Source organism: Passer domesticus, chromosome 6 (genome assembly GCF_036417665.1).
Source record: "Passer domesticus isolate bPasDom1 chromosome 6, bPasDom1.hap1, whole genome shotgun sequence".
NCBI lineage: Eukaryota > Metazoa > Chordata > Aves > Passeriformes > Passeridae > Passer > Passer domesticus.
In genome coordinates this window covers 9612925-9635017 of record NC_087479.1, presented here as the reverse complement: position 1 = coordinate 9635017, position 22093 = coordinate 9612925, and the positions used below count along the sequence as shown (strand labels likewise).

General features: G+C 39.3%; 1 long non-coding RNA gene across 2 annotated transcripts in view; it reads left to right on the top strand.

Annotated features, from left to right (window-relative positions):
• Positions 1-13805, top strand: part of LOC135302574 (uncharacterized) — a 48197-nt gene extending 34392 nt beyond the window's left edge. Inside the window, exons 5-7 of one of the 2 annotated variants that reach the window (XR_010364170.1) lie at positions 7431-7462; positions 8587-8640; positions 13714-13805. This is a non-coding gene — a long non-coding RNA (uncharacterized LOC135302574). Of the gene's footprint in view, positions 1-7430; positions 7476-8586; positions 9921-13713 lie in introns of those variants that run through there. The other variant, XR_010364167.1, reaches the window with a different exon arrangement.
• Positions 13806-22093: the final 8288 nt, after the last annotated feature.

Here is a 22093-nt window from a genome sequence, read left to right as displayed (position 1 = left end):
GATTGGCTACTTGAAAATAAGTTTGCCTGATGGCCCTGCTACCCGTGTCTGTTGGCAGACATTATTCAGAGGAGAAAAAAAAAAGAAGCAAACACTTTGTAACTTCAAACTTGAAATGCTTTTATTTCAGATGGGAAATTGTGCTCCTGGTACTCACCCTGCAGACTCTGAAATGCTTGAAAGTTTTTCCATTTTAGTGTCTCTTGGAAACACTTTGTCTGTCCTGGCCCTTTATGTTTTGTGTACACAATAAAGAAGCAATATCTTTTATTTCTTGAGCATAAAAGACTGGTTATGTAAAATATATTTTTCCATCAGATCTCATGACTGCTACCTGATTTTTATCTCAGGCTAGTGGAAAAATGTGATTTCTTGGGTAATGGAGCAAACTAGGGAGTATGTATTGAAGGGAACAGTCATGCTGTACTGACCAGGAATGGTATTAGGTGGGCCAGCTATAGAGATCTGCCTGAGGGCATCAGTCTAGTTTATTAATGTAGTTAAAAATAAAATAACAGGCAAACTGGATACTCACATCAGTGAGTATTTGTGGAGGCCTAAAATATGGCTAAAAATGTGAACACTTCTGTTCCAAGTATGGATTTCCTATGTTTTTGTGTGTCTCCAGATTGGGTCATGTTAGCTATGGAAAGATTTTTGATTTGAGAGAGGATGAAAAAGTAGTAACCAGCATGATACTTAGTTTTGACCATTTGAAGGTAGATTGCACTATATCTGTTGTTTTGTTCTTTTTAATCTCTCACAATATTTTCTGTAATTTGCTGTTTAAATTACAGCTACCACAAGTACCTAAGTTTTCCTTGTTTTAGTAAAATAAATAACTTCTTTTACACCCCTCTTCTTATGCAGCTGTGCTCAGCAGGAATGAAAACTGCATTTCAAATTATCAGGAAGGTCATTTCTGCAGCAAAAAAAGCCAAGCAGCACTGACCAGTTAATAAAAACTCAGGAAACTGAAGTGTGTAGAGACTTCATCCATGTCTCAATAATGAAAAACCATGGAGTGTTAAAGAAAAGCTCTGGTTCAGCATGTATTAGTATTTTGACAGCCCCCTACTCTTGTGCTGAGCCCTGTCAGCTTCATCTGCACGAGCGCAGCAGCCCAGGAATGTCCTTATAGAGCCAGGGTGCACATAAGCAGGGAATAATGGAAATGTCAGGCTGGAAAGGACTCTGAGAAATCCACTGCTCTGCACTGACACAATGTGGGTCTCTTCTGGAGCTGTCAGAAATCTTCAGGCATGTGTAAGGGCAGTGCAGGAGATTATATGACCTCTCTTGGCAACCTTACTCTAGTGTGTCATGAGCTTTAGTGGTGGAAAGTTTTCCTAGCCCTCATTCCAAATTTTTTTAGATGCAATTAAGCTGATTCTTTGTGTTTACCCTATAAACACAGGAAGATGTTTGTATAATTGACCCTTTCTTATTTTTTTTTTTAAATTAGGTTTTTTTCCCGTTATATTTGGGAAAAAATGACTTCAGTTAAAGGGCACAGATGACATATGTCAGAGATAAGCAGTGAAAACAGCTTAGTGACTGGAATTATTCTTCATTCTGTAGTTGAAAGTGGATGTTTTGTTGTGGTATTTTTAATGCTAGTGGTCCATTTCCTTAATAGAGCAAAGTAAAGTGGTCAGCTTGCACACAATTTTCTAATTACATATGGGAATATTATGTTGACAAACAAGAACTTATTACTCCACCAGCATTTTGAAGTACCATCTACTCTTCACAATGAAGCATTTATAAAGCAGGCCTTATTTCCAGAGCATTTCATTTTTGCATGACTAATTGCATGTTATAAGTTACAATGGCAATTTGTTTCTCTTGAAAGATGCTGCCCACATCTCTTTCACAATATATTGATTTGTCTGGAGAGAGTTAATGAAAGGAGACTGTTTGAGACATAGTTTTATTTCAAAGATCTTCTGCAGGCGTGGCAACAAGAATATAAATAATTGTAAGACAGTGGGGAAAAAAAAAGACAATTTGATAAACACACTTCCAACTCTGACTTCTTCCTGGGCAGCTCTCAGCTGGTGATGCCCAAACTTTTCCAACTACCAGATATTCACTTAAATGGGTTTCAAGGGTATCAAGAGCCATGTAGTTTTCTTACTATTGGATGGCTGGAAAACATTGAACTGAACTCAAAATGGATAGTATATAATAAAATAGTATATTTCTGAAGTTTTCAGAGAAATAATCTACCTACTAAAATTATTCAGCTCTTCAACGTTTCAAGATTCTTTTTCTTAAGAGTAATGGGCCACTTGAACCTTCACAAATGACTTGGTAACACAAGCTCACAGAAAGATAAGAGCTGTTTTATAACTGCACACTCATTTCTGAGTGATTCCTCTATCTCTCAGTGTTTTCCCCTTCTGTTTGGTTTTGACCTTTTTTCTGTTTTAAGCAAGAAGCCATTTTTTATTTGATTTACAGCAGCAATGTGTGATTGACTGATTACTGCAGAGATGAGTAGCCCTCTCACAAACATATAAAAGGGCATACAAACCAAGAAGCAATACCTTTATGCAAATAAAAGAAACTAAAATGTCTGATTTAAGTTTCATTCCTGCAACAGTGCCCTGTGGTATAGTGTTAGATTTATGGTCCCTTTAATCACAATTGAAGACATATTTGCAAATCTAATTTCTCAAGAATGCCATCTGACAACTCCATGTTTAATATATTTTCCTTGAGCAGAAATCTGAGTCATCAACTGAAGGAGCATGTACTGTGTTATGATGTGATGTAGCAGAGAGTGTGGAATATTCCTTTTGCGGCTGTTTTTTAAGAAAGAGATGACAAAACAGGAGGTGAGAAGAGTTCATGGGAATCAACATAAAGAGCAAGAAAGCACAGCTAATGAAGGAAGGCTGAATAATTTTATTTCATTTCTCTAAGGATGGGACTGAGATGAACTTTAGGATACCATTGTGCACTATTTTAGGACCTCTAGCTGGGGCAAATTATGTAGCTGTCTGAGGTGAATTCATGTAAGAAATAGTGAGAGTCAAGAATTGCATATATTATGCTTCCCGCCTTTAAGAAAAAATAGCTGGCCTCTTTCCTGGTCTGAATTAGCATAATCCATAAAAATAATTAGTTTTTACTTTGGGCTGAGAATTCGTTTCTGAGTTTGAGCTGGAAAATGCCCTTTACCTCTTCAGTGTTTTGTCCTGAAACTTCATAACAAAAGGAGATCACCACGGGGATAAAGCCATTGTGCTGGTTGTACCTCTATGAGGAAACACATGTTCCAGAGGTGATTCCAAAAACATAAGAAAGAAACTGAGGGCACACAAGACAACTGAGTGTTGTACTGGGTCAATGAGAAGGGAGCTAAATTTGGGGTTCCTCATTTTAGCCTTTTGGAAATCATAGCAACTTTGAAAATGAAGGTTAATTTGTCACCAAAATGTTGTGTGTATTGTAAATTGGGGGATTAAAAAAAAGGCTGCCACATGCTGCCACCTTGGGTGTGTGCTCACTGTGACCATGACAGTGAAGCACAAGGGAGCTCTTGGCAGTGCTCATGTAGGCATCAGTCATAAGTGAGGTAATCCCTTTTAAGAATTGACTTTAAATAATTCTTTCTGAATTTACCTTGGCAGGGTACAGTGTTAATTTATTTATTTATTTAGCTTGCTGCATAATTTTTATAAACTGCAGAACAATGTGAAAGTCACAAGATGAGAGCTGGACTAATGCACTGAAATGTGAACTCTTGCTTTTAGTCATTAATGGAAGTGTTAAATGTGAGAGGAAAATGAGGTGATGTTTAAAAATGACTTTGTTGGAATAGAATGGAAAAAGCAGGCATTTGAAGAGCTTTCCCTGAGCATCAGGGAATATGGTGATTCTCACAGGAGCTGATAGTAAGAAAGAACCAAAGGTATGCCTGGAGCCATATTATGGTTATCCAGCCTTGTAAGGATTTGCATTTATTTTGTGAGCAGACGATGGGGCTTTTCTATTGAGTTCCAACAGAAGTCTCAGAAGAGATTCAGTGTTAAATATTTTAGGATGATTGTCAGAATTTAGAGCTTTGTTTTCAGAGCTACCGTGTGCTGTTCCGTTGAAGATTAATTGCTTTACTACTTGAACTCTGAGTTATGTGTCTTGCTCTTGAAATCAGGATATTTTACCGTCCTATTTCAATAGTTTTATCTATTGAAAAGACCAATTTAACCTCATAGTCATGAGTATTTAATTCTTTTCTAAGTAACGAGCTATCTAGAAGCTTAGTTATTAAATAGAAATTAATTATGGGGAAACAAAGCACACTGTTGTGTGGATTGGAGAGGGAGGGAGTACTGTGTGCGGTTCAGTGACCTTCAGTACATGAGATTCAAATGTTTAGAACACTGTTTATATTTCCATATTTGTGTGTGTTTAGAGGGACAGAAACGTTTAGGAATTGCTGTACTGGATTAGATTAATTGCCCATTTAGCCCAATATTCTGGGCAGTACCAGATGGGTTGAAAATACACGAGAAATCTCACAATACAACATGCCCAGCTTCTGTCAGTTGATAGGTTAAGCCTTGGAATGTGAAGCTTTCTGTTTATTATCAGTCTTGAAAAAAATCATGCTTAATGTGAGTGTTTTCTCCAGACTCTTGTCTTGAAGATGGAAGCAGACAGCAGTAATAGATTTATTCCCTGTAGACCAGGAGGCTGTTTTTTTTTCTGAGACAGAGTGGCTTTCAGCTGCCCCATGGGAAGCCAGAACTCTATCCCCCTTTCTTGCTGCACCATCACAGCAGAGTGGAGAGCTGCTACTGCTGACTGTCTCAGCTTTATAGTCAGTATTTAGATGAAGCTCCTTAATGGATGTCATAAAAATCCCATCTAAATAGATAATGTTATTTGTAATATCCTCGTATTGGCTGAAACCTAGAATTTTGAGAAACTTGTTTTATGAGTAGCAATTCTAGAGTTTCTGATAAAAAGCAAAATAAAACTTCTAAAACGTGTTGTATTTACCTATGTATTGAACAGAGGAAGACAGCTGAGACTTGTATTGTGCCAAGTATCTAAAATTGGAACAAATATCGAGGACTGAAGAATCTTGAATGAGTGGTCTCAGGAGTTTTTTCCATGTACCTTAGATAACAGCTGAGCTCTGCTTCTCACCTGCTTTGGTTAAACTGGGCATGTTGGCTCCCTGTCACATCCATCCTTGGTGTAGAGAGGACACTTCCACACTGACCTCAGTAATGTGTTTTTTTGTTTTTCCCCAATACCAATATTACTGCAATGCACATTTAAGGGATGCTTGCAAATTTTTCAGTGGAGACAAAAAGCAAATTCTAAGTCTCAGAGAAAAACTTTTCCTATTATAGAGAAGCTGTGGAGGGAAAAAAGTAACTTTCATTACCTTTTTACAAGGTAAAATTACTTTAGGTAATTTTTTAATCCTTCTGCAATCAGCCCATTCAGGTGAGGACTTCAGGCAGAATTTCATCACTCTTTATGGGAGATCCTTAGAGGAACACCCTGTTTTCTGTGATCTAGATTAGAGTAGAATTACTCAGGGAGAACTTCGCATGAGTAAACTTGGGAAGAGCTGGTTCATACTGAGGTGCTAAATAAGTGGCAGTAATTCCAAAAGGTAAGAATTATGTATCATCATCCAAAGTAGAAAACAGTAGCTACAAACTAGTTATAAAAAACAAATAATCATTGAGTTAAATGAATGTTAATAATTTATTATTATTATACTAACAAAGGCAACACAAAAGCACAAAGTATAAACAAAAGAAAAAAGAGCAGATGAGTTAGAGTACAAAAAGATTAAAAGAATCAAATTGCTCCATAGGATTAACTATATGTGCTCAAGAATGTGTATGTTTTAAGATGGGATTTGATTGCATAACAGCAATTTTGTTCTGTAAAGTATCCAGAACATGCCTAGAGTGTGGTGCTAGAAAGCTGTTTTGGATAGGCTGAGACTACAGGGGGCTGTGATTCAGTGCTGAAAAGTTAAATGTTCTTCCTACAGAGTTAAAGATGGTGATCCCCACATTCAAGTTTCCCTGAGACATGCCATAGGGAATGACTTCTGCTCCCTTTTTCTTTTTGACAAGTGTTCACAACTTTGAAATGCAGCAGAAGAAAAGCCTTTTAGCTGTGGAAGTCGCTTGCCCTTATTGCAGGAACCATTGTTGAGGTTTGATTAGAAATTGTGTGGTTTCGTTAGCTGTGCTGGTGTAACTTTGTTCAGCCTGTTAGGTGGCAGCCAGGTCACTTTCCCAAAGAAATTGCATCTTATCCCAGCAATTGTTGGGACCTGAACAGTGAATCAAGCAAAGGAAGTTTCTGCTGGAATATTGATGGACAAATGCCTTCAGCTGAAGAAGTGTCATTATAATAGTTTTTTTAAGAAAGTAGCTTAAAAAGTAAGTAATAATTTGATTTTATGTGCTGTTTCAGGCCATGTAGACACTTGCTAAATATAATAACCCGAATTTGTAAAACAATTAATAATAACCATAATTCTCTTGTGCTTGCTGATGTGTTCTAAAGATTCTCTGCCTTGTGCTGATAGAGGCCAGAGCCTCACAGCCTTCACAGCCTGTCCTTGTGTTCTCACAATGTTTGCATTGTCTGTGGCTGTTTCTGGCATGGAAACATCACCAGGTTATGAGTTTAGCTAGTTGGTACATACTGCTATGTGAGAAAAAATGAGCAACAACTGAAGAGAAAATATCACAGAAATTTTAAAATGTTGTTTTGTGTAAAGCTTAGTCTGAAAGGGAGTGTTCTTGTGGCTTTGCTCAAGGTTTGTGAGATGATATTTATCTGTCTGGTCATGTAGTACAAATATAGTCTTTGGAAGGTCTGCCAAGAAGGATTTACAGTAATTGGTGGCATGACACAAGGATATGGAGCAATACCTCTGAAGGCTCCTCCAGAATGATAGGCTGTTTGCAGAGCAGTTTTAATTATTGCTTTTGTGTGTTCTTATTCTGAAGCTGAGTATGGATTCAGGTATTTATTGTAGTGTACTCCAATTCCTGATTTTACTTCTCTGCTGTCCCACACAATGCTAATGAAACCTCCTAGTTATAGGGGTAACTGAGTAATATCTAAAAATTACACCACAAGCCTTTAATTAAACCTAATCTTGCAGAACCCTGAAGACTATTCCAAATGTTGGCTCAAAGTACATGAGCCAGAGACCAGAGGCATTAAGCCAGGTTAGGCTCTGATGTCCAGGTAAATTCAAGTGATGTCTAGCAGTTAAAAATGAAACTTCTGAAAAGATATTCCTATGTTATGTTCTGTACTGAACAATGAACCCAACAAAATTATTCAAAATTTATGGTTGCTAGCCCCTTATTCTCCTCTCTGTAAGGAGTTGCATGTTAACTGATTGAACTCTTTTTCTTTTCCAGACGCAAGTGCCACAGGAGCCATAATTATTCAAGTATGATTTGACAGTATGTTTGTCTAAAACTGTTGCCTTTTTCTTTTTTTCCCCTTCCTGAAGTGTACTGCATTATTCCTTCTTTGGGTAGCAGAAAATGGATTCTTTTGATTAGGCAGATCAAATGTCTGCTGAGACTAAATGAGCATAATGCTGACTGCAGGCAGGATTTACCTTGGGAGCAAATTGGATGAAACACCCCTACTACTGCTAATTGGCAGACCCTGCCCACTCTGGGCTATATAAAGTGATTTTCACCTCATGGCCCTGGAGTCTTGCCCTTCAGACTGGGGCTGTTCCCAGCCTGGAATACGGGAGGCTCCTGGGGTAAAATGTTTGCATTTATAATTCTTGTTCCATGTTCCTGCTCTGTAACAGCCTGTGTTTTGGAGAACAATTTTGTCAGTGAGGGTTGAGCAGCCAGAACACTTTAGGAACATAGGCAAAGAAGGGCTGTGGGCAAGGTTAGAGCAAAATTAACTGAGAAAAATTAAAATCTCATAAAAAATATTAGAGTTTGAATGGCAGTGTGGAATACACATGGAAAGCACCCCTCTGAATGCTGTTTTTTTGTATCTTTAGTCTGTTGTCTCAACATCAGGATACCTACTGCTGGGGGGCTTTCATGTCAATCAACACAGCTCTCTTGCAGTGGGGATAGCATGTGGCACTGTAGCTATAAGGAATTATTTCTACCAGGACACAGCTAATTGTTTACAATATATGAACTTAGTTTCAGGAACACACAAGACATAATTTACATGAGCTGTCCTGACAAATAGAAAATTAACTGTAGGTGCTGTTCTACTTACAGAAGCTGAGACTAAAGTGGAATATCTTTTTAGTGTGAAAAGGCTCTGTTAAAGTTTCTGTGATTTGTAGGCTTTCTTTGCAGCTTTGAGTTGGCATTATTTGCTTTAAATGCCAACTAACCGGATCGTTTGATTAATATGAAAAGGTGTCTCAGTCCTATAAAAATTTAATTTGTGCTAACTCCAAGGGCAGTTAGAGTACATAGCAAGTTAGAAAGGTCTCAGCAGAACCTCAGCTACCATGAACAGAGATGTGATGGAATTAGATGCTTGTAGAAGTGTGAGCTGACTTTTTATTTCTGTCTGTTTCAGAAAACACCATGGATCCAGTTCAGAGTTTGCAGCAAGGCTCAGTCACAGGCTAATGTCAGTTCTTGACTGAAAATTATTACAAACTAACATAGTCATGAAAGGAGATGTCAGTGAATGACAAGTTTTTAATGAAAAAATTATTTGAAATGGTCCACATGTTCCAGGGTTACATGTGTTCAAAACCACTGGATCATGGAGATGGAAATGGTGCTTGCACACCAAGAGCTCTAATGGAAGCCTGATGCAGTTTTTTCGTTTTGCTTTTTTTAATTTCAGTTGGTTTTGTTTAGGGTTGTAAAGACAAGGGAAACTTCACTTTTGGTGCTTCTTTCTGAATCTTGGTGTAGAAAATACAGGTTCAAAGAGGATGCAAACAAAGATTCTGGGTTAATCACTTTAGGAGAGGTTTAAAGATCCAGTCTGCTGATGTCTGATTAGGGGCGTCGATAAAAGCTGTGAAGATGCTGTGGAAAATCATACACCTGTTTATGGACACTCCTTGTATGGAGTGTTTTCAGGAGGAAAAACAACTCTTCACAGCAGCATGAAGAGGTTTTCTGTAACTTGGAGTAATGGTAGAAAAAACCCAACAAACAAAACTGGAACAGCTAGCAAGAAAAAGACTTTGAAGTGAGAGAGATCAGAAACCATCCCACAGTGTTTCAGGAGAAATACCAGTATCCTCATCCTACATGATATTTAAAACCCAAAAGCTTTTGGAATCCAGAGTGGAGAAGTTGTGGCTCTGATGCAGAGCTGAATGAATCCCTTTTGTTTACTCTGTTTGGAAAAAACAAACCATTTCTGCATCCCAAGCTGATAGCACAGAGCCAGCAGACCCAGTAAAAATAGTCAGTGACTTTGTGTGATTTGTTCAGTGATATCCCATTTTTAAAGGAGGTACTATAGGAAGAAACTGTTTCCATAGACAATCTCTGTAAATAAGTATATGGATCTGCTTCATTTCTGAAGAATGTTTTAGAGACTGACAACTTGGGAAGGTGTTGTGGTTCTGACTGCTGGAAATTTTATCTACTGTTGGAGTAATGTGGTGCTGGACACAAGGTCATCAGTCTTAGCACTGTCACTTGTAAACCTCAGCAGCAGATGAGATTCAAATGTGATGTCAGTGAACCTCCAGCTATGGTTTCCAATAAACTTATAATTTGAAGGCTATTAGCAGTTTAATGAGAGTGTAGCACAAAATGTAATATTGGAAAACTTTATTAGAGAATGAGTTTTGTAATTCATAGTGAGAAATGAATTTGCTTGAGCAGCGATGAACAATTTTTAGCATCTGCATGAAATTCAAAAGGAAAAGAGGATTGATACAGCATGTGCAATTAAAGTCACATCTAGTGTTTAATTAAATTGTTCAGTTATAAGGTGCCGCACTTCCTAAAATCTCAGAAATAATTATTGATCATCAAATGTTCTGCCACTTCTGTGTTTGTCACCAGCTGAAACTGGTGAATTATTCATGGGTTTCAATTTAATTCAGTAAATGCTCTTTCTGGTGATCAGTATCTGTGTCAAATGTCTAAATGTAAGTTGTTTTATTTCTTACTGTCTCAGTACAAGCCTTGACTTGCTCACAGGGTATACTTGTTACTCCTTGTCACTCTCGAGTAGGACAAATCCTGCATTTTTTTTCCCCAGAGAAAATACACAATAGCTTTTCTGGAAGATGTTGCATGAGAAAAGATGATTTTGGGGTATAGAAATTATGGGATAAGTTTGTTTTTTTTCCTTTTTTTTTTTTTGTTTTGCTTCGTTGTGGTGGTGATGGTTTGGTTTTGGTTTTTTTTTGGGTTTTTTTTTTTTTTTTAGTTTAGTTTAATAAGCTAAGCAGGAGAATGGAAAAAACCTTCAGTCCAGCTTTCCTGGAAGAGAAAAGCTAACAACTGCTCTAATTTACCACAGTATTTGCATATTTTACATTATAGTTGTGCAAACAGGAGAGATTTAATCCTGCCTGTAAGCATATCTTCATAAATGCATTATAAAGCCTTCCAGAAAGAATAAAATTGGCTGGAAATATATAGCCCTTTTAAGGCATATAAAATTTATTTTAGTCCGTTCAGTGAATATTTATAATCAGCACACATTTGTACTTCTCACTAAGAGCATTTTAGCAAACTTTACATTTAAAGATTTTTTTTCCTTTTGTCAATTGGCATTTTTATGTCTGAGACAACATATGATTATATTTGTGTCTCCACATGAATAAATAATGAAACAAAAAAGAGCAAGTTATTTGCTAATGAATTAACTTTATCAATTATTTTCAAACTCACTTGAGGAAGCTTCTCTCAGAGTTTTGTGTCAATGTTAAGTTGTAAACAATAGTTTCTGTGGTGGTGTAAAGAATGGTTTATTTTAATGTTATGACATTACTCCTTAAATTAAAGCGGCAAAGCAACTATGCTGAGACAGAGAAAGGGCCTCTTTTTCTTTTTCCCCTCTTCACTGTTTCCTCCAGTGCTGCAATACCTCTGTGAATGATGTAACTCCTATAAAACTAAACTTCAGGGATAATATTTTTCCTGTTAAGCAAGCCCTTTGATTTTTGGCAAGACAGATGAGGGTTTTGGCACATCCATGCAGCCTGCAGACACTTTACATGGATATTGAGCTTGTGAAATTTCCTCCACCTAGGGACTGAAATTATGTTCTTGTAATAAACTGTCTCTCCTCTACCTGTGAAGGGTTGAGATGCAGGTGAGATATGTGAACAACTCTAAAACTATTCATTTCGAAGTGTAAGAGGGCTGTCAGGAAAGCATGAGAGATGTTGCTCTCTCCCCTGGGTGCTCTGAGTCAATGTGGACTCTTACAGTGCTGAAGGACTGAGATGAAATGTGGACATGAGCACACAGGGAGAGTCAGAATATCCTGAGCTGAAAAGGACCCACAGGGATTATTGAGTCCACTCCTGGCCCTGCACTGGACAACCCCAAGAACCACATCATGTGCCTTAGAGCATTGTCCAAACTCCTCTGGAGTTCTGGCAGACTTTGTGCTGTGACCACTTCCCTGGGGAGACCATTCCAGTGCTGATCCAAAAAGGAATTAGGGCCCGGTCAGGGTTAGAGGTTGTTGCTTTATTTCTGCCATGGAGATTTATGAGAAGGTGTCTTTCTGCTTTGGTTGCAGAGTTGGTTTTTGTAGTTGTTGCCCACTGGCTTTCTGGATATTTGCCTGCCTCTTTTGTGCCCAAATAATGTATCTGTGGTGACTCAAAAGGCTGGACAGAAAGAAGAGTGAGGGATCAGTTTAAAAACACTTAATTTTTGTCCAAATCTGTGAATGTCAATATTGCCCTTTGCACAATAGAGGCACTCCAGCACTCCTGTCACAGAACCCCTGCAGCTGCTGGGATGGGGTACAGATGCCTTTCTTCACTGTAATCTCCACAGGAATTTCACTTTTATGCACTTTGCAGATCTGCCATGTCTGTGAGGGCTGAGGGGATGAGCAGCTCACATGCTGTTTGTGAGGAAGGCAGGGCAGAAGGTAACAAAGCCAGCTGCTATACCATTAACATAGAGCAGAAAATACAGCTTTGGGAGACGTGCCTGTCATTTTTGCTATGCACTGACGAAGTAAGGTTTCTATTGATTTAACCTTCCTGCTGTTCTAACCTGTAATTGTTATGAAGTTCTCCTGCAATTTGGAATTGTGAGTGATAGAGCTTAACTATTCTCAAAACAGAAAAATGTATCTTAAAAAAAAACCAAACAAAAAAACACATCCAGATGCTTTTTCGCTTTGTTTTATTTCTGCAAGTGGGAAGTGTGTTCATCATGAGAGAGTGTGTCTAGGCCAAGTTACAGCATTTGACTTCAAGTTGTCATTCCAAAAGCGACAGCCACTTCTATGTTTTCTGTAAACAAATAGGCAGAAAACCAAGATTTTTCTAAGAAAGTCATCACAAAGGAGAAGTGGCTTAGACATTGCAGTAATCCAGGGTGGTATGTCTGCTCTTCCTGTGGAGAACTTTATAGCTTGTTTACTGAACTGAAATCTGTCTCTCACTTTACCAAATGCTTCCCAAGATGCTGACTTTGTCTAACCATGTCCCCTTCATTCTTCACTGTTTATTTCTCCTCCTGCCAGGATTCTAGAGCTGTTTGCATGTTTGCAATATGACTCTGCAGTTTATTTCCAGAAGAGTTTTCTATCTCTGTCTTCTAGGCTAAGTGTTCACTGTCAAGGAGGGCAGATTGTACAAAACTTCTGCCTCACTTCCATAAACATGGAGAATGTAATTGCACCCAGATACTGGATCAGTGCAGAGTGATGGTGCAGACATTTAAGGCCCAACAGGTGACTCAGGGTCAATGGATTGACAGCAGTGATGAGTATTGTGACCAGCAGAGTGGTGAGATAGACAAATAAACTTGCCCTACCTGAAAGCCACAAAATAACATAAATTAGGGTGATGAGATGGAAACAAACCTCTGGAAAGGTGAGCGATGGCATGTGCTGTCTCCCAGTCACTGTTCTGCAACTTTTTGTGTGGTTGGCCTGGAGCGTGTAGAGAAAAAATGCTATTCTGATCTTAAATGTATGGCTAATGAATAGCTTAATGAGAAAACAGATTTTGAGCAGATCTGTGTTGTTTCTAAACCCATCTGCCCTGTGTTGTTGAAAGCTGTAGAGAGAATGAAGCTTCATTGGTTTGCAAGGGAACTCCAGATTATTTTATAAGCTGCAGACTTATGTTCACTATGATACTCACAAAAATTAAGGAAATCCTCTTATTCTTTTATGCCAAGGCCAATAAGTTCTTGTGAATATTAAACACTAGATTGATTTAATTCCAGAAGTTATTATTTGCACAATGATTAAAGTGAATGTTGCTAATTTATTTAAGAACGGATTCCATCTGAGGCCTCAGTGTGTCTGGCTCACCTTTGCTTACAAGCCTGGAGTGCAAAGTGACTGATGTACTAATTGCTGCTTTCTGGAAATGCAGCCATGCTTCAATGTGATGGCTGTTGTGCAGGTGATTAAGGAGTGAAGACTGCTGATGACCCCAGAAACTACTGATAACACACTTGTAAGATAAAAAAGACCTGTGGTTCCATGTACTAATGTATATCCTGTCTCTTGTGCATGTAGTCAGGATTGCCTTACTTCAGGGGAATCCAGATTTGAAAAGTGCATGACCTTGTTGCTCACAGCAGAACAAGCAAAATACAAGGGAGCAGCTGAAATAAAATTCACACCACTGCAAACTGCAGACCTGTGAGGTCAGTAAGAGGTTTTGTTTCTAAAACCTGTTCTTAGAGCAAATGTAAACTATAAAATTAAAAAATGGGCTTTTTTTTTCTGCAGGAAATCCAAATTCCTTAATATTTTTTTAATGCAATCCTTCCAAGGTATTCCAGCAAATTTGCTAGCATAAAAAATTAGTCAAGAGGTATGAAACTATCCAAACCAAAATGACTCAAAAGCTCTAAATTCAATTACAGGTTATCACAATCTTGTGCCTGTCCTATCAAGGTAGCAAGGCCAAGACATGTGGAAGCTGCTGAGCCCACATATGCCTTCTCTTCTCCAACCTGACAATGCAGGGTCTCCTTAACAACTTTCTGACTTTTCAGTGAGACACCTCAAATCTTCTGGCCCTGGAATTCAAAAAGGTCTATTTCTACTTTAGCTGAATGATGGCTTCAGCTTGCCATTCTTTGTGTGTCTGGGCTTGGAAATCAGCTGCTGCCACTTCCTGTCCACACCTCCGCCTCCCTAAGTACCCAGAATAATAAAGTTATGTTTGGGGTGTTCCTCTCCAAGTCTAGTGAGTGAGGGAATGATGGGACACTGCCCATGACCTGACCCTGGGCATGGGAGTAGAGCTGGTGAAACCTCCAGCAGTTCATGCTGTTTTATTAATGACAGAACCTGCTTCCTTTCCTGAGAAAATGGATGTACTGCCTTCAGTGCCCTGTTTTCTCAGTTTTCTTCCTAGCACAGCACAGTGAGTGCTGAGGCAGGGATGTAAGCAGTGCTCAGTCCTTAGCATTAGTCTTAAAAAGCAGTGGTGCCAACCACTCTTTTAATTTCTTTCTTCTGAATTCTTTTACTCATTTACTGCCAAGTATAAGTGGTAGTGTGTTTTTTTTCCTTTGCTTCTGAAACATTGAATCAAAGCAAAACCAAAATACTTTTCAGCAGGAAAAGTAAAAGATTGAAAGCAGAAAAAAAATTGAAAGAAAAAAGAAGTAAAATTGGAGAATAAAATCTATTTCATGTTGATTTTAATAGAGTTAAGATATTTTGCTGTAGCTGGCCCCATCTGGATGTGGCAGGTCAGTTCAAAGCACGTTTGCATCTGTTCAGCTCCTATGGTCCCATGCAGGAGTTGAGTTTGTGCATCTCATTTTGCTGTTCTTTCCCTAGGTCTTTTCCTTAGCTGGATTATATCTCCTGTGAGATATAATCATGATATATAGAACAAAGAGCATTTGCCAGCTGTGATTTCATAGGAATTCCGTGATTACTATAAAAGGTGGGGGTTAGAGATGGGCAGGGCACCCTCTTGTCAGGGTTAATCCTGAGGCTCTGATATTGCAGCTCCCAGAAGGCACTTAGGTGGATGTATCTCCAGATAAACTTCAAAAAATAAATATATAGAAGCATTTAATTTATTTTGGGAGTGGAGGGGTGCATTACTTTCACTCTGTAAAATATTTTGGGATTTTTGTCCCGTTTTGTTCAAAAATAAAATAAAACACTATATGTTAATCTGTTTCCCACTAGTAATCCTAGTTAATATGTAAAAATCTGAGATTACTGCTTCAGGTCACAAACTTGATTTTAATTAGCATTCCATTTATTAAAATATTTTTCCTAAGGTATTTCTTTCCATGTCGAGATATCGTAAAGAATGAGGAAGAGAATTCTCAAAGCACTGATTAGCAGGTAATGTCAAATCATAATTCTAGCACGACTTACTAAAACTGGAATCAGGGGTCTATTTGAATGTTCCCTATGCATTTTTCCCATTTATTTCCTGGTGGTAAAGCTTGGCATGTATAGCTGCAACTTGGGAGCAATGATGTACCAGATATTGTTTGGATTTTTTTTGTTATCCTTTGCAGCTATATGACTTGTATGACTACTGCTGCCTTTGGGCTTTTATAAGCTTTCTGGAAATCCTACAGCAAAACTTTTTTTTTTTTTTTTTTTTTTTTTTTTTTTTTTTTTTTTTTTTTTTTTTTGGTAAAACCCGGGCTGCTGGTTCCACACCACACTGCTGGATCTGGCTCCCACATACCCCCCTCTCACAGGCTGCCTGAGATGAAGCAGACTCCAGGCAGCTGCATCTTGCCCTTGTGGCTACAATCCAGAGGTGCAGGTCCTCTATTTAGGTCTTTCATCCGTGACTGGGACAGTGCTTTCAACAGCTTGAGTAGCCTCACTGCCTCTAGATGCTCCAGCAGAGAAAGCACATTTGCTGGAGGGGAATTTGGGTTGCAGCTGAGACACTGATAAATACTGAAACAGGCACAAGCTTTACAAAGGCTCTGATATAAGTATTTCTGTGCAGCATAAGAAATAACCTATCTATATTTTGGTTGCCCAATTTAGCTGTTTCTGTGTTTACTCCCAGAAGCACTTGGGCAATATGCTGGAGGTAGTGGATCAGGCAGCACTGCAGGGCAGGACTGGGCTGAGATGGTTGAGCTACATTCTGGTGTGCTGTGATGTGTGAACTTCAGGCTGGTTACAGCATTAAGAGGTCTGCATCCATTATGCAGTATAGGTGTTCTTGCAAAGATCAGAGAAACAAGCTGAGTAAATTTTCCTGCCTCAGGTTTTGGTGTTTTTGTTATTCAGTCTGTTGGGGTTTGTGTCAGGGTCTCTGCAATAGTCTGGTTATGACAAGGTTTCTTCAAATTTTGGAGTCTGTCCCTGAACTGTGAATGTAAATCAACTAGCAGGCTTCCCTGTTACATGTTCCTTTTTCCTTTCTTGAGTTCCTTTTTCCTTTCTTGAGTTTTGTGATGAGGATGATAAGGCACTGAGGGTTCCCAGCAGACCTGCAGTGCTGCCTTACAATGAAGTGCAGTCCAGGTCCTGCTGCACTGGATGGCAACTGCCTTGTTTCCCTGTAAGCTTTCCAACCCAGCTCACCATCATCAACAGCTAACAGACCTCCTTTGTTAGCCTTGCCTCAGATGCTAGAGGCTTGCTAGTCATCTCCTGGGGGGATTTATCTCAATATGGAAGCACAAAATGTATTTGAAATGGAAAAAGAAGTTTCCAAAGCAGTTGGTAGTCTAACACAAGCCGGGGGGGAGAAGGAGAGACAATCCCTGTGAACAGCCATAAGGCTTAGACATACAGACAGACATAGACAGATTTACCACATTGGCACTAATGCTTTCAATCTTTTTACAAAAAGAAAATATTGCCAAGATGCTAATGTATACACATGGTAGCAATATGTTCATGAGGAATTGCAGTTGAGTTAATTACTGGAGCTAGGCTGCATGGACTGTGTGTTACACAGATGGACTGTATGATGCACAGGCACTTTTTAAGCATGCAGATTCCTACTGAAGTGGCACAGCTTAATGACTCACTTGGATTTAAGCTGCTACAACCTATTGTCCCAATAATCCAGGATTTAAGCATGCTGTAATTGTATGTATCATGCATGAAAGAGCAATTTGTAGCTGTGGAAAGTTTAACACTGCTTCTAGCTACTTGGCTTTCTGTTTTCTTTGCACTCAAGAGCCAAAGTTTGAGTCTCAGCTGTTTGTGGCACACAAAGGCTGATTCCTTTCCTTGCTCTTGCTATTGCAAACTAGAAGTAACTCAGCTGAAGAACAGGAAAGGGGAGCAGCTTGGGTCTCTTCAGCAACAAGATACTGCCTGTCAGCGGGGTCTGCTCTGTGTCTTGCACTGCAGGTTGCCACACATGAGCCTTTGCTTGTTTTTATTCTGTCATAGAATGATTTGGGATAATAGGCAGACCCCATCTGTTCCCATTTTAGGATGCTTTGCTTTCTTTTTCAAAATCTGCCCATAAATAAACACACAGAGAAAAATACTGGGCCGTGAAGCACCCACCATGAGGTTAGCACAGAAGGTCCTGCTTCGTGTCTGCCAGCACTGACATGCTCAGCTATTGCAGCACATATCATACCTGACATCCAACATCACCCATGCAGCTCCTCCAGGCCTAAATTTGAGTGTTTCAGGAACAGGCTGGGTGAATGGAAAATTAACCTTCTCCAGTAACTGCTCACTTCCTCTCAGGTTATGTCAGGGCACCTCTGTTGCTGCACTCCTTTGCTGTGCCAGGTTCATGCTGAGATCTGTGTGGGTTGTGCATGGGTTACAGGTGATGTGTGGGATGAGAGGTGTGTTGTGTGTCTTCTGGCATACATGCAGTTGGGAAAGTAGAGTTGCTTTCACAGTGCTGAAAGGAAGACAGATTCATCCTCATTTTTGTCTGTGTTAGAGAGGGGAAGGGAGTTTCTAAGGGGACATTTCTCTGTGGTGCAGCTGTCATTGAGAAAGGTTTCAGCAAGGCAGGGGCACAAGGCACAGCTCAGGAGGTATTTACAGCTGCCTTCATGCCTGTAGCACATCCTTTACTCCACCATGAATTCTGCCCTGTGGCATTTCAGGGTTTTCCTTATCCAGAGGCGAAGCTGATTATTCCACAGGAGCTGTCTGACACTGCTGCTGTCGCAGCCAGACCTCTGGTATCAGATTGACATTCCCTGCAAGCACCATGGAATGGAGGGCTGTGAACCCAGCCCGGTGTGAGTGATTCTACACTGATATTACCTAATTCTTACAGCATTAAGGTAATTAGGAAACATGAGACTTCACAAAAATAGACAGCTTGTTGTACTGAGAGTATCAAAGGCGTTTCTACTCCCATGTCAATTTGAACAGTGCTCTTGGCTACTCCATTACAGTAATCAGCTTAGCTAAATTTGTTTTGTATGCCCAATGTTAATGAATGACTGCTTGCTATTCTTTTAGGTTGAAATCTCTTGCATCTGCATAATTAGGGAAGTTATCAATCTGACTCCAGAAGTTGTGAGGTAGAGGAGGAGCAAGGATTTGAAATCTGCATTCAGAGTGTGGGGCTGCCAGGGAGTGTCACTTTGGGATAGTGCCGGAGCTGCATGTCTGTTGCATCCAGGTCTGAAGATTTGCCCAAATGTGGATTATGGCCTCATTAAACCTTTGAAATGGTTCCTGTCTGTTTTGGGTAAACAGTGGAGATATAATGGTTGTATATTATGGTGCCAATCATTTCTCTCCCCTTTCTCTCAGGATGGGTCTTAGAGTGCATAGGGCTTCTGCTGTCATCACTTCTGGGCCTTTTCCAATTGTGGTAAAATGAAGAAACAATGGAAAAGTGAAGTCTCTGTTTAGAAACCCACTTCATCTGGATCGAGACTGTTCACACAAGATGGAATTGTAGGCAGGCCTTTTTTTCAGATGCTTTTCTAGTTGATCCAATTTATAATCTGTCCCTGCAAACATGCCATTTCTAATGGGTTCCATATGCCTCTAAGCCTTCCTGTTATTTCCTCCTTCAAGGATTGCTCTGTTCAGCAAGAAGTCTGCCACTCTGCATCTTGTCTAAGGGCATTTTTTTAAAAAACCCAAACAAAAACTGGAAGTGGGCCTATGGTTGGATACCACGCTTACAGTCATTCTTCACAGCTACCCCTGACCTCTGTTCTGATGCTGCTGATAGCAACACAGAGTCTAAGACACATATGCTAATGCAAACAAGGGAGTTTGAGGTGTTTTGGCAATCAAAAGTAGCCACAGTAATAGAGACAGTATGAGAAGTTCAAGGTGCCTACTTGTTGGTACTACTATACTGCTTATAATTTTCCTCATCTATAATTAATTTTTTTCTTACACAGAGTCTCTAAACTGCTGTCATACTGAATTATTTCACCCTGGTTCCAGAGAATGGTTCTGTAAATACTCCTCTCAGCCACTTTTTATGGTTTATGGGCATGGAAAAGCTTTGAAAGCTCATTGCTACTTTACTGCCCACACATTTCCCCATCTATTCCCTATTTTGCTGCTGCCTCCTCCTCCCTATATTAATTCTCCATTAGCATCATAAGGCGCTGATGAAGGATGCCAAGGTCACTGCTGTGCCAGCAAGCTTTTGCAGCTATGGATAGCCACATTTTAATGTTGACTTTGATGCCAGTTTTGGTTTTCCTTAAGAGGGGATTAACACGAAAAAAATCAAATTGTTGCCAGCTGAGTTCCTGGAATCCCTATAAATTGCTACTGAAATGAGAGAATTCTGTCAAGCTAAACACCCTGGCCAAGACTAAAGTCCTCTCCCTTCTGTGCCATTTTCAGTGTCTGACAAAAAAGGTTTCTCTAGCTAACAAGCTGCTAAATTCCAAATTAATGCAACTGGAGTTTTAGGTAGATTGATAAGATGGAGGAAGTGAGGAGGTGAACTGCCTCTGGTAGTGTCTTTCCATCTTGTATGATCTGTCTTTGTTCTTTCACCTGATACTGTTTAAAAGAATCACCTCTACTTAAGGCACCTGTGTAGGCTTATGATGGGAAGAAATCTGTATGTTGACATATGAATTACTATTTTAAATTTGTATTAAACTAGCTGTTACAGCTTTTAAAGTGCCATGCTAGGCATTTTACAAATTGCAAAAGGGAGTCCCTGACAACACAGAGTTTATGATCCAGACAGACAAGACAGACCAAACACAGAAGAAGGTAAATGTCACCTTTACTTCTTGTCTGAGGAAACTGAAACCCTGAGAGAGAGTTTCTTCAAGGTCAGATGCAGCCTCAGTGAGAGCTGCATGGCTTGAAGCCCCATTTCCCAGGTACTGGGACAATACCCAATTCATTAGACAAAAAAATATTTTTTAAAATACTCTGAGTTGCTCAAATTCCCCACAGAAAGTAGAAGTTTGAAGAGGAGTTGACTTTTTTTTGAGTGACTTGCAAACTAAGAGCAGGAGATCTATTAAAAAGCTGTTAAGAAAATTAAGTTAGTCTCCTGAGGAGGATAGTTTCTAGTCAACATAGAGCAATCTTGATTGGTTTCAGTGGACCCAATTCTTTACTGTATTTGCTGTTTGTACATTCTGAGACAACTAGGTTGTACAAGATCATTGCTGTCTAGAGCTGGGTGGACTTGCTCTCTATGAAATTCCAATGTGTAGCAGCTGGTACATTAATAAAAAATGGAAGAAATACAATTTTGCCCTTTTAAAGAAAGTAAATTTCCCCTTCAAACACAAGAATATTAGCATGAGATGTGATTTCATTTGGGTGAAACATGACAAAAAGGAATCTAAGCTTCTATGAGCTACCTGCCAAAGTACTAATTCCTAGGCACATAGAATATGAGCCTGGCACTTTTCTTTGACTGATTTATACTCAAAGGGGACAGTAAAGGAGCTTAATTCTATACTTTGCAGCATTAACAATAGATAACTTGTCCAGACCACAGAATTATCCAGCTGCTGTGAGTCGGAGGGGGAGGGGAACAATGCTTGTTAGAGGTCTCCAGAGATTCATATTGATAAATTCCCCCTAAAAGATACTTTATATCACCAAGAATAGGTCAGGATCAACAAATGACAAATTAGTACTGGAATATAACATGTTAAATCTTGCGTAGCCATCACTGACTAATGAGGACTGACCTTTGCAGCAATACATACAGTCAGTTTATTAAAGCAGGGACAGAGCAATCTCTAGGCCTTTGGTCAATCTAGGTTGCTTGGGGCTGAGGAATTTCCATTTAAAATATCTCTTCAGGTGATAAAAGACTGATTCAATAGAGATCGGCTAATAAAGAAAGTGCTGGAAGCTACTATTAAATTCTAGCTTCTGTCAGCTTAACAGTGAAAACTTTTAATGAGGAAACCATTAAAGTTGACCTAATGAATCAGAAATGCTTTTCCTTGCTGGCTAATTACAGAGTGCCTAGAATATCTCTCGACATATGTAATTCAGAAAATACAGATCTATTGAGTCCCCCTGCTCTCAAAGAAAACCTGTTGCATAGCAAGAACCTGGAAAATGCTCATCTGGGAGGAGGCAGGGTTTGACCTGGATTCACTGAGAAAACCTCTGGGGTCAGATGGGCTGGATGCAGAGGACGTTATATTAAATTAGTGGTTGATATGTAAAAATATTGCTTTGCATAAAGCACTGTGGTTGTGGAGGAACACAATAGGACACATGATGGATAAGAATTATTGCTGCCTCCATCAGGTCTGTAAAAGAGCATTATGATAATGTCCTAGTCAGTAAAGTAGAAGATATAACAAGTTATTGTGTTTAGAAGTAAAATGTGATGTGAAACATTAAATGATGTCACTGGAGATGATGCTTGCTGTTGGCTGAAAGGTTTTGTTCTATTAGCAATATATTCTGGTGGCAGCATGGTATTTTTTTGTGCCCTAGGGAAAATTCATCAATACTAGAGTAACATTCAAAGTCCAAGTCTAGA